This window comes from Rousettus aegyptiacus, unplaced genomic scaffold (genome assembly GCF_014176215.1).
Source record: "Rousettus aegyptiacus isolate mRouAeg1 unplaced genomic scaffold, mRouAeg1.p scaffold_m13_p_13, whole genome shotgun sequence".
NCBI classification, from domain to species: domain Eukaryota; kingdom Metazoa; phylum Chordata; class Mammalia; order Chiroptera; family Pteropodidae; genus Rousettus; species Rousettus aegyptiacus.
Window position 1 is genome coordinate 79,676,778 of NW_023416288.1, and position 13,832 is coordinate 79,690,609.

A 13,832-nucleotide genomic window follows, 5' to 3' on the forward strand; every position below is an offset into this window, starting at 1 on the left:
ATCATCATCAGAGAACACAACACTTGGTGGGGAATTTGAAAGGGAGAAAGGAGTTGGTGTGATAAAGAGAAAGAACTGACTTTTATAGAGTAGCTATCTGTTCTGGGCAGCTTGCAACCTACCTTATACATGTTGTCTATTATTCTTTACAGAAACCTTTAGAGATCATCTAATCCAACTTTTCACAGATGAGAAACTGGAGAGAAATGTAAAATGCCCTTACTTATGTATATGTGTATATTTTCACACCTTGCTTAAATTACACCTAAGGCTTTTCTTGTTTCCCAATCTGGTGTGTCCTTTATATATTAGTCACTCACAAAGGTTACCTTATCCCTCAGATTCAAGCATATCCTCCACCTTAAATCTTCCTATGAGAGGCCTTCCTGCTCCACTACCAATCCTCTCAATCAGAATTAAGGATTGTTTCCTTTGAACCTCTTTCGAATCAGAATTCCTATCAGATACATAAATATAGTTGTTTGGCACAGGGGCTTTGCACTCAAATCCCTGAGTTGAAATGTTCTTCCCCCATGCATTAGCCCCATGACCTCGAGCAAGTTACTTAACCTCCCTAGCTTTGTTTATTCACTATTGCATCAGTCAGGGTTCAACCAGAGAAGCAGAATTAGTATGGAATATACGTTAAGAGATTTATTGCAAGGAATTAGTTTATGTGATTGGGAGGGCTGGTTACCCGACTCAGAAATTTGTAAGGCAATACCATGAGAAAGGGCAGTCTGGAACTCTAGGACACCAGTTAAAGTTTCTATCCAAAGCCAGGATTTCTTCTTCATCAAGGAAACCTCAGTTCTTCTCTTAAGGTCCGTCAACTGATTAAATTAGGTCCACCCAGATTATCTATGATAATCTTTCTTAAAGTCAACTGATTATGGGTTTAATCATATCTACAAAGTATCACCATAGCAACATCTAAAATGTTTGATTAGATAACTGTGACTATAGCCTAGCAAAATTGACGCATCAAAAATCTATCACACTAATAAAGGAATATGAGGAGAGGGAGGACTAACAATAGAACCTTCCTCATAGGGCCAATATAGAGATTAAATGGGTTTATCCATACCATGTATTTAGAACAATGTTTGGTAAGTGAAAAGGCCTCAATAAATGTTGACACTTAATAAATTGTATATTATATTTTATTATTTTTACATGTATACTTTCTTTCCTAGACTTGAATTCTTTTATTCATGTGTATACTCCAAGCCTTGCATTGAGCCTGACCTACAGTATGCAATGGTTAAATTCTTTGAATAAAAAATCAATTTTATTTCAATTTTTAAATGGCTCACAGACAACCTAGAAGAATGCCATATGAAAGAAAGGTCCATATGATATAGCATCAATGAAGACTACTCCTCTTTTTGGAACTTTTTCTTTGCATTAGAGACTAAGGAGATATAACATTTTGTGCCATTTTTCAAAGAAAGAAGAAGCATGATGTTATCTACCGAGTTCCACAACTTCCTTTTTAATATTAGTTTCTAATAATATTACAGAGTGTTAAAGTTTGATGTTAGATCAGATAAAAGAAGGTCTACTGAGTGGTCTAGGGATTTGAAAAAGTATGACACTTAAGAGAGAAAGTTATTTGATTTTCTGTAGAGTCGTTGTGCAAAAATTATGAAGTGACATAGCAAAAAAAATGTTCTACTTTCTTTTATGTTCCAGAAAGAAATTTACCTCACATATATGTTATACCATAATGAAGGATTTTCTCTCCACAAAGATTAAATAATGACTAAGGCTAAGGTCACATATCTCCAAAATAAGAAAATTAAGATAAGATTCATAGAGGTGCCCAAAACTTGTGGAGTATCATTTCTTATATCTCCTCACTTCACATTCTGGAGGTAGATTTGTTTATACAGTGTAACTTAATATAGTAGGAGGCTGAAATTCATCAGTAATCTCTTCTTTTGTGTGGCAAGGATGTTGCAATATCTAAGATCCAAAGGATATGGTTGCAGTATAGGGGGTTTATATTAATTCTTCATTTTTCATATTCTTTGGATTTTATTTTCATCTGTAGAAGTTACTTAGACTTAGTTTTTGTGTGTGAATATCACCCGTAAGCACAGTTGCAAAGATATCTCACTGGGATGGCTTTAGAATGATCCTGTTTGGAAGGCTAAGTGTAAGCAGCATTGGACATTTAAGAAATGAGGATCAAATTCAGGTGCTGGTAAACAGTATATGTGTTTACTTGAGCTGAAAGATCAGATAAAAGTGTACAGTTAACTTTTCTTATTATCCAACAGTTTGCAGCAGTTCCGATAGCATATATGTGCTCTATACCAGTTTAGGAATGAGTTTTTGTCACTTAAGAAGTGAAAGTATGCATCAATTATATTTATTCAGGTTATGTGTAAATTTACTCATTTACTTACTAGACATTTATCTAGTGCCTACTAAGTGCAGGAAAGGCGATAGGCATCAGTAATACAAAGAAAGAATAGAAATTCTAGTCTAGTAGACAAGCTTTCCAAACAGTGCTAGGTAAGGATAGGGTACAAGAGATGAGCATTAGAGAAATGTCTAGACTCTAGATATTAGAGAATGCTCCCTTTAGGAAATGACATCCACACTGAGACCTGAATGAATTCATAAGGTGAAGTGTGTGTAGGTGTGTGAGCACAGAGAGAACAGAATATGCAAGGGCCCTGTGACCAGTAGGAGCATGGCAAATTCCATTTTTACTGTATTTAGTACAACTGAAATATAGTATGTTTCCAGCATGTTTATTAGAGGAGAGGCCAGAAGAGATGAATGGTAAGAAGACTGGAGAAGTAGAAATCTAACAAAGGAGAGTGGTAGATGGATTCAAGAGATATTTAAGAAATATATTTCAGAATTCTATTAAAGAAAAGATTTCAGTGGTAAGGGAAAAGATAAATCAAAATAGCACTCAGAGTTGTAGTATGAGTAAGTAGGTAAATGGTATCATTTACTTGAAGAAAAAAAAAACAGACAAACAAACAAACAAACAAATCGAGCCGAGGAAATGAGGTTCTCAAAGTAAGACAACAAAACTGGGTAGGATTTTTAAAATTTGAAATGCCTGAAGGATGTCAAGTGGAAAGGCCTTACTTAGTATATGGCTCCCACTAGAGAAACACATTTGGGATTCATTATCATATAGACTAGGGTTTATTCACCCTGACACTTTCGACATTTGGAGCCAGATAATTATTTGCTGTGGAGGCCATCCTGTGCACTGTAGGATGTTTAGCAACATCCCTGACCTCTAACCACACTACCTACTAGTAGCATATCTCCCAAATTGTTGCATTAAAACATGTTTCCAGATGTTGTAAAATATCTCCTGGAAGATAAAATCAGCCCCAGCTGAGTACCATTGATATGAATGGTACCTAATCCGTGAGTGTGGATGAATAAAAAAATTAAGAGAAGAGATCTTAGGATAGAACACTGAAGGACAACACACCATTTAGGGACCAAGAAGAGAAAGAAAACCCCATAAAAGAGACAAATTGGAGTGGTCAGAGAAGTAAAGTGAAAAACATGGAAGGTATGGGGAAAAATGTTTCAGTAAGAAAGACATGATCCCTAGTGGCAAATGTGTCTAAGAAATTAATTAAAATGAAGCCTACAAAGCTGTTTTCTGTTTACCAGCTGTTACCATTGTTGACAACCCCAGTGAAAATAATTTTGGTGGACTAGTGAGCAGAGACCAGAGGGCAGTGGGGTGAAAAGTAAATAAATTTATATTGTATTGTTATATTATTTTATCTGGCCAGGCATGACAGCCTAGGTAAGAGTATATAGACTTTTTAAAAGGGTTTGGGCTGTTGTTTTGAAAGAGGGTTCAAGGGACAGCCCAGTGGCAAATAGAAGCTGACAATATTGACAAGAGAATGATTGAAGTGGAGGACCATGGAATGTGAACTAGATAATGAAAGAAATGAATACAAGAGAGAATTGACATAAGAAAGAATTGAACACAAGAGGAAAAATAGAGTTTAGATTCAAGGCCTCTGTGAATGTAGGTAAAGTAAAAATTACTGAGGGAAAGATTTGAATTGCACATCAGTAGATCAATCATTAACGAAATTGAGCCTTGTTTTCTTTATCTTGAAGTTCAAGAAGTTAACCTGGATGCTCCCAATATTCCTTCAAATTTGATCAATGCAGAACAATAAAAACTTTTCTGATTATATCTGATATAAATATGATTGTAGAAAATGAAAGATAGATATGTGTATATTGAATCTATGTCTATGAAAGCTTATTGATATCATAATTCTTAGTCTTCTCTTTGATTTGGAGCCATCCTAATTTCGATGCTATAAATTTAATGCTATAAATTAGTGTATTTTGTTCTCAACAATTAGATCTAATTGACTTTGATAGATTCTTTAGTTCAGAAAGAGGAAAGACTAGATACACGAAAAAGTTTGGGGTGGGTCAATAGCTTTATTTGGAGAGAAGCATAATTTCAAAGAAATACAAACATTAGGGAACCTTGGGTTTTGTGGGGTTTTTTCCTTATTAGCATACTTTTCTTTGTGGTATCCCTTCATCTTCTATGATCCTTCTGATAGATTAGCAATAATAAAGGATTTGTGTTTTGTAGAAAAATGAGATGGCTATAAAACAAGGTCAGAAAATATGAAGGACATACACATCTGCTTTGCTTTCTGACAGTCCAATCAGACATCACTAATTGAATTCAGCACTCTTTCTTCCAGAATCTGGACATGTGCTTATAGCCATAATTCTTGTCTCTGGCTGAGAATCAGAATTACTTGTGGAAATTAAAGAAGGGAAAAGTTTCTCAGGCTTCATCTTAGATTTACTCAATCAGTAACTTCAGTGATTCTGATGTGTTTTGCCTAAGACAAATTTTCTACACATGGCTCAAGGTAGACAGATTGAAGTTGGCACTTGAAATGAGAGATATATTATTTTAGCTGGACAATAACTGCCAGCTTTCACCCTCCTCCCTCATCTCTGTATTTCCACTTTACAAATTGGAGAAGCATTTAAAAAAAATTGTTATATTATTTTATCTGGCCAAGCATGACAGCCTAGGTAAGAGTATATGGACTTTTTAAAAGGGTTTGGGCTGTTGTTTTGAAAGAGGGTTCAAGGGACAGTCCAGTGGCAAATAGAAGCTGACTTAAAAAAAAATTTAATTCCAAATTAGAACAAAGTAATTAAGAAAGGATCTAGAGCAAGATTGAAAGTAATTTCAGTCAACCCCACTCCCATCTAGTTATTATTCTTAAGGGTAACAGCATCAACCAGGTCATAGGGGGATTAGTCCATTGAGAGCTGATCATTGGTTAATTTATTACAAAAACATATATTAAGAGCTGGTTGACTCTAAAGATGGCATAAATTTCAGGTTGTAAGCAGAATAGGCAATAAAAACATATATTGATGCAATTAATTACTTCTTGCTCACTTGTGTTTCCCCAGCAAGCCAACAAAACTTTACATCAAAATACCAATCATCGAGATTTCCCTAAATGAGGGAAAAGCAAGAGCAGGAACTGTAATAGAGTCAGCCTATCTGAGGTTGTGTTCCAAGATTTTCCCAATGATGCCATGTCCATGATTCTAACAGAGAAGCCCTAGGAGAAGTCAGGGTGGAAGCAGGTCTTTCTTGCTCCTTAGTCTTCCCCAGTGTGGTGACTGTCTTCTTTCTTGAGAGGATTAGAATTTCTAGTGCTTTGCTGTGCAAAGGCCAGTGCCCATTTCTTAATAAAATTTGTTACGCTTTTATTGGGCCTCTTTTTGTACTATCCTCCAAATCTTTGACTCAATTTTTGCCACATTGACAAATTACAAGATCTTGTTCTTAGCAAACATCTCCTCTGAGATAAGAGGTTATCTTATGTTCATGTTTCACCTCCTTTCTGGAAAAAGAAAGCTGAGGCAGATTTGATAAATGGTTTGCTGGTTGCTCTTTGGAGCTACCTGAGTCAGGGCAGTGTTAGATTCACAAGGGGGAACAGACAAGAATAAAGCTGAAAAGACTGGGGTTCCCCATTGCTACTTCACAGAAGAAAGCTCTAGATTGTATTTTACCTATTAATATTTCAAATAATTGTGAATAAATATTATACTCTCCTTAAAATGTATGAAAACAGCAACAAAACAACAAAACTAGAGTCCTGAAGCTAGGGAGAAAATATCCTAGAACAGTGGTTACCCAACTTCAGGGACATCAGAATCACCAGAGGGCTTGTTAAAAAAAAAAAAAAAAAAAAAAAAAAGTCGTGCTACCCTTAAATTTTCCAATTAGTAGATCTGAAGTGAGGCCAAAATTTGCATTTTAACTAGTTCCCAGGTGAAGTATGATGCTGCTGGTTCTGTGATTACACTTTGAGAAATACTGCTCTAGAAATATGAAGCTATAAACAGTATTGATCTTGTGATCTGTGGTTTCAATGAGATGTTTTTAGTGTTGTCTGAGATCTTTATGTGCACAGACATCAAAACTTTGTGTAGCCCTGACCTCAGGCCTCTCACCAGATGTTAGAAACTCATTTGCCAAATGAAAGTTGTTCACATTTTAAAATTAGATGCCACAATATTCTATGAAAGATTTCACATACAAATCTAGATTTCTAGCTTTTGAAAAATCAGATCGAATAAAGAAGATGTGGTACATATATAATGGAATATTACTCAGCCATAAGAAAAGATGAAATACTGCCATTTGCAACAAAATGATATCTTGAGATTATCATGTTGAGCAAAATAATACAGAAAAAGTTGAGAACAATACGATTTCACTCATATGTAGAATATAAAACTAAAAGCAGCAAATGAATAAGACAAACAAACAAACATTCATAGACATAGACAACAGTTTAGTGGTTATCAGAGAGAAAGGGGGAGGAAAGGAGGTAGATAAAGGTAAAGAAAGTCAAATATATGATGACAGAAGGAGATTTGACTTTGGGTGGTGAACACACAATACAATATATAGATGATGTTTTATAGAATTGTACACTTGAAACCTATATAGTTTTATTAACTTGTCACCTTGATAAATTTAATTAGGAAAAAAAAAAAAGAAAAATCAGAATAACTAGCACTACTGTGCCTGCATTGTCACCCAGCAGCTCCCTGCTGGAGAGGAGGTAGCTGCTGCCCTCCTTCACCTCACCTTCTCTCTCAGCCTCCCCGAATTCTCAAGAAATCAGGCATACTTGTATTCAAATCTCAAAGCCTATCGGAAGCATTTTTGGGGTTATGCAACCAAGCATTTAGGATTATCCCTCCCTTACTACCATTGTTGAAAGGGCTTTGAATAAAGAATGATGAATACAAGCCATTTCCTATTGTGTTTGCTATATACAATATGGTATATCATAGTGTTAAATGTGAATATATTTGCAGGAAATTAAGCTTACTGTAAATTTACATGAAATATATCTAGATGAAAACAATACCTCAAGACCTCTAGTGTGGCTTGGAAGCCTGAACTAGTACCTGATACAATACTTCACTTGGGGGTTTTAAAGGAAAATTTATTAAATTCTATGCATTTGCCAATGCTGGTTACTCCCTGAATTCATAGTAAAAAAAAAAAAAAAAAAAAAAAAAAAAAAAAAGAATCTGTAGCATAATGGCTGGAAAAACAAACACATTTAAAATTCTTAGGCTATTTATAGAGTCTATTGCTGCCTTTGACTCTCTGATATTTTTCTAAATTTTTTGGAACAAAGTCCTAGCCTCCAGATCTTTCAAAGAAGGGATTTGCACTAAAACTAATATTCCTGGTCCATGTTCATCAGGGTCAGAGGCTGCCTTTTCTGTTGAGGTCACTTAATATTCACAATCATTTTACACTTTAATTGGGACTGTTTCTCAAAATTCAAAGGCAGAAAGTTTCATTGGACTTGCTTTGTTTAACAAAAGAGGCTTTCTTTCCCAAACCCCTCTGGCTTTGGTGACTTGGAAAATCTTATTAGCCAGATTTTTAAAAAAAATCACGACCAACTCTGGGACTCCAACGGCTATTTGTAGGCTTGTGAAGAGCAGGAACCCAATTAGGCAGCTCAGCTGCACAGGCCCTGGTGTAGCGCGGCAACCTGGTGTCCTCGCACACCTCGTCCAATTCTGCCCGGCTGAGCTGCCTTTAAGCTCTCTGTCAAAATGGCATGAGCCTGAGTGATTCATTTTCCAACCACAAGACACCATTGGAGGGTAAAGCTAATACACGCTGGAAGTAGTCGGATCAGGGAGATATGACTCTGATATCTAAACAGGGATTTGGATGGAGCGGAGGCGGGGTTAAATCAACTTTCTCATAACAAAATAGGATGGCTAAATGGAACAGCAAAAGCTTTTTCTTTGACCCTTTTGTCCTTAGCTTCAAGAAGAACAAACATGTTTTACTCTCTTTGCTAGATCTCTTATCTAAGAAAAAAATGACTCTTACCACCAAGAATAGTGCTGACAAATCTTTTATAGGTCTGATTTGAAAAGAAATGAAATTAAGGTGGTGGTTCAATCTGCAGAGCAATCTGGGGAATTTTAAGATGTCCCCTTTTGGAGGACCCAGGAGAGATTCTGGCCAGGAGGGGTTTCCTGGTTGGAGGCCAACTGCTCCATGGCAGGAGCAGAGACGACTTGAAATATTGAAACCTAAAGTGAGAGGACTGAGACTGGAAGTTGGAGCAGATTTTCCCCATGATTCCTATATGCTAGTGTTGTTACCTTTTAAATACTTTGAAACGTATTTTAGAAGCAAAACCACATTATGCTTTATTAAAATTTATGTTTTCCCTGCTCATGTGAGTTTCAACAACTTAATTCAAATCAAAATCCATTTCCCATGAAAAACAAGCTTTTGAGCCAAATTTAAAGTAAATAATGTTATAAATGCAGTTATTCAATAACTTGAGACCTTGACATCTATGATTTTTTATCTTATTTATCCATTTCATTTCCATTTGTTATATGTTTTTCTGTATTCTGTCTTGAATGGATTCATTCAATTATTTTCACACCTGCATTGTCTTCTGACCTGGGTTTTTAGTACCTATCATGTGTCAAATAATCTAGTAAATACTATGAGGCAAACAAACAGGTCTGTTGTTTTTTTTTTAAAACACGTTTTGCTTTATTTTTTCCTCAAAGGAATTATAATTTAGCTAGGGAAGTGAATCTAACACAGGAACTATTAAAATTTATAGGCAGATAGGATTCACTTTTACATTGTAACATAACTCAAAATTCTACCCTTGACCTCTTTCTCTACTCATCTACCCACTGTCTGGAGGTGTTCCCAGTTAAAGGCCTGTGTGCCAGATGGTTCAAAAGGCCAAAACTCAAAATATCAGAGTTTGGAATAAGGGAAATTTTATTAGTCAAGGAGGTGCCAGCCAATAAAGAAAATGGGAGACCTAATCATGCCTCAAATCCATCTTAAGAGAGCCCAGAATTCAGGCTTCTTTATGTCGAAGGAAGGGAGAATGGGCTGGATAAGAGGTGGTATCCAAGGAAGAGCAGGAAATATCCAAATCTCTTTGTTTCCAGTGGGTTCTTGATATTTTTTTAATCTTTTTGACCCCCACTGATCTGAGTCTCTCTTGTAAATCTTTGATAAACATTCATCGATTTGCATATCTTTTCCCACCTGATATTCAGGAGGCTGTTTTTGTAGAATTCCTCAAGTCGATTAACATATCTACACTAGAAACTATTTGTCTTTAGACCCTGGGAGAGAAGCAGGCTAGAATTTATGGTAAAAGTCAGATAAGAAAGAAGCAAAAGCATTCCACCTATTACAGAGACTCTTATATGTACTCTCAGATGTCTGCTCTACTATTATCTCCAACCAAAAATTTCTCTAGACATATGAATTTTTATTTTAATCACCCCTGAGTTTTCCACAGATAGTTCAAATTCAACCTACCTAGAATCTTTCTAGTCATTTTCTTCTGCAAGTCTGTTCCACCTCATGCACTGCTTTTTATCATTGTGATAGCATTGTCATGTACCCAGCTGACCAAGCGGAGACTATAGAATTATTCTAAGCTCCTGATTCTTCCCTTTTCAGATAACCACCAAGTACAGGCAATTAAATGAATGACCATATCAATTTCCTGTCTATTCCTACCAATCTTTCTGTTTCTTAGCATCAATGAACGGTCTCATTCACTTCAGTGGGTTAAATTATCACCTAAATGCTAAATCTTCTCAAATGTTTATTTTCAGTCCAGATCTAATTCCTGAGCTCTACTTATATATTCAAATGTTTATTTGAATTCTACTCTGTAGCCATATCGAACCTCCTTTAGGTCCTCAAATGTGTCTTAGTATCACTTGCTTGGGTCATACACTCAATTCTTCCACTGCATTAAATAATTTCATCCTTCCTTCCTTCCTTGACTTAGTGGAACTCAATTTTTAAGCATATATGTATACACACACACACACACACACACAAGCTTATATATATATATAAAAGCTAATATATATATAAAAGTTAATATATATATATATATATATATATATATATATATATATAAACTTTTTTCAGAAGAATTTCTCGTCTCTTCCTACTTGGGTTATAGGGAATGGTCTGTTTTCTCAGACTTTTTTATGTTACGGCTATATCATAACACATGTCACTTTGTAATTGCTTATTTACTTGCAATGGTGCTTTGAGCTCATACTATAATTTTCTCTACTTTATCCTCCACAAACACATGAGTAGCAATAGATAAAATATCTTTTTTTGAAATCAAAACACATTGCTGAACTAAAAAAAAAAAAAGATTAATATCTCCATGGATCTGAAATTAATCAGCAGTCCAGAGCAGTAAGTATAAACAGAAGGAATGTAACTCTTGGCGTCTAAAACAGGTAAGGTCAGTTGACAACTTAACATTCTCAAAGCCTGAAAAATGCGGCTACATTCCAGGATTGTAACTAATGTCAAGCTGCACATCTAAGGTATATGGAGGAAACAGAGGGTTTTATACACCCTGTCAAGACAGAATGAATCCCCACTAAAATTGTGGTTCAATATTGAGACTGATGACACCACACATGTACAGCAAGAGTGTATGACAAGGTTTATCACTCACATAACTAGGCCTTTCAAGGACAACAGGGCAGGTCTCCTAAGCTCCTTTGAAAAATAGCTTGAGAACATAGAGAAAAGATACTGGCTTGGGTTTTAAGGTGATTAGAGTGCAGAGTTGGGGTGAGAGTTCTAGAGGAGGCCAGAGGCTTACAAGGTCTGAACCTCCCATCAGCCAAAGGAGGAAGCACTTGTCACTGGAGCAAGACAGGATCTGTCTGCCTGTATGAGTCTAAACCAAAGGAGAGATAAGTGCATGTATTGCAGTAAAGAAAGCAAGGTTTATTTAGAGAATTGCAAGTCTAGGAGACACAGGAAAGCTATTGCCCTCAACAATCTGACCCCCCTGAGAGTTTCAGGAGTACAGATCATATAGGGAAAAATCAGTAGTCATGGAAATTCAGGGAGTTGGAGTCATGGGGGTTACTGATTGGATGATTGGATGGTGATGGGATAAGTGATCATTGTGTTGGGTTGTGGAATCAGCCATGGCACCATGAAGTCTGGTCCCATGGCAGATGGGGTTGTCCTGCCTCAATGGGCCTGAAGCTGAAACACATCTAAAGCCAAGACCTAAAATCTAACTGAAGCCTATTGTCCTTATGATTATATTCTTGAGGCTGTTAACCTTAGGTCCTAAGGCTTAATGATTTAAAGAGCAGGGATACAAAGGTGGAAGTATCAGGGTGGAAAAAACAAGTGAGTCACAATGCTATTATCTGGGGAAAACCAGCTTGAATCAGAGAAGAATAATTCTATATTAAAGAAATGAAGTTTGTTTATGGTTACACACCTGGACTTCCTCATCAGCTTGCCCAAATGTGGAACAGAAGGAAAGAGAGAGAGGTGAGGTTCGAAAGCCCATAGCAATCAAAATTTTAAAAATTTAGTTAGACTCTATTACACAGAGACAACGGCAAACACCAAACACAGATCAAGACAATTATTGACTTAGTACTAGAATCCTCAAATATCTCTAAGGAATAATTTCCCTGAGCTGGAAATATAGCATTGAGTCTTATACTAGTGCTGTGAGAGAGTAGGCTCAGGGAAAAACTAAAAATTTTATATAGGGAGTGTTTATAGAATAAGAAATAAGAGTAAAGAGAGAGAGGAGAGTGCAGAGAGAAAAATTTCTTTACAAGTCGAATTTGCAAACTAAAAGTCCAAATACAGACACTTGTATGCTATCTTTCTAGTACTAACAATTTCTGCTTCCCCTTTCCTTTTGGACATCTGTTCCTTAGAATTAGACATGACTTTCATACTGAAGAAGCTGTGTGAAATCTCAATGTTTTGTTTCCTTTTTATGGTAAACATTGAAGATGAATTTGGGGTGGCAGTGTCATAAGAGTGGTAGACTGTTAAGAAACCCAGATCTCTGAATGACTACAATTCCTCTGCTGAGATACATTAAAGAGAAAAAAAAAACAACACCTTTTTTAGTTGTTCTTTTAAATAATAATACATATTTAAAGTTGTTTGTTACTTCAAAGTGAAGAATAATAACCTTATAACAGTTCTGAAATTCCCCTGGCAGACAGGGTGAAATCTCACCTTGGGGGTTCCTTGACCAGTTCCTAAGTCTACACAGAAAGGAACTTCTTTATCCACTGATCTTCATGGTCCCTTCTTCCACCCTCAAGAAGATAGGTTCTTTCCCAGGGTTTTACTTGGCCACATCTGGGGTGGTGATCATGGAGCATGCCCTTCTTGGGAGATATGTAGACCTTGATGATGCCTACTGTTCATGGAAGATTGGGGGTAGAGACAAAGGTTAATTTAAAATTCAAACAATAAAATTCATCCTTAATCCAGGCTTGTGGTGTATTTGACAATTAAATTCACTTAGAAACTTAGAAAACTCCTGATCTGTTGGCTTCTGATCGGCTTCTTATGCCGATAATACACCTACCATTCTTTAGGATGTAGTTCTCAAATCTGTTCTTTTCTCTATTAACTGCATGTCTTTTTCACCTGACTTAATGGCAGCCAACTTGAGACCAGACGAAACCAATAGTATCGCACTATATTCTGTTTCCCACTTTTTACATTAGAATATAAGTAAGTACTTACTCTGCTTTCCACATTATAATAGGAAAAATTTTTATTAATGTTTTGTCAATGTTTATTATGAATCTGTATCTTTCCAGTGTTGAATAATGACATCCCTAGTATGTGCTGCCAGAATTTTCCATAGACTAGACCTTTAAAGTAAAGGAAAACATTGACAGAACATTTTCCCAGAAAAAAAATAGGTATTAAGGTTATAGCCATTAGAATAAACATTAAGAAATTCTTTAAGGTAGAAGGAAAGCCCAACTACCAAAGTTTCATACTAAATATGGCTGCCTTTAAGTCTCCCTGATTCTAAATGTCTCCTGCTTATAAATAATAATAATAATACAAGTTTATATTGTATTAGCAAAACATTTTCTATTTTATGAAGATCTTTTGTACAAATAAACTTTAAAAAATTAATACATTTTTTTAAGACAAGTTTTAAATTTACAGAAAAGCTGAGAAGAAAGCAGAATTCTTATATGGCTCCTCAACCCTCTCCAGTTTTCCCTATTGTTAACATTATGCATTAATGTGGTACAGTTATTATAATTGATGAGTTAATATTGACAAATTATTAACTAAAGTACATAGTTTACATAAGGCTCATTTTTTGTGTTGTACTTTCAATGGGTTTTAACAAAGGTATAATGACTTGTCTCTATCATTATAG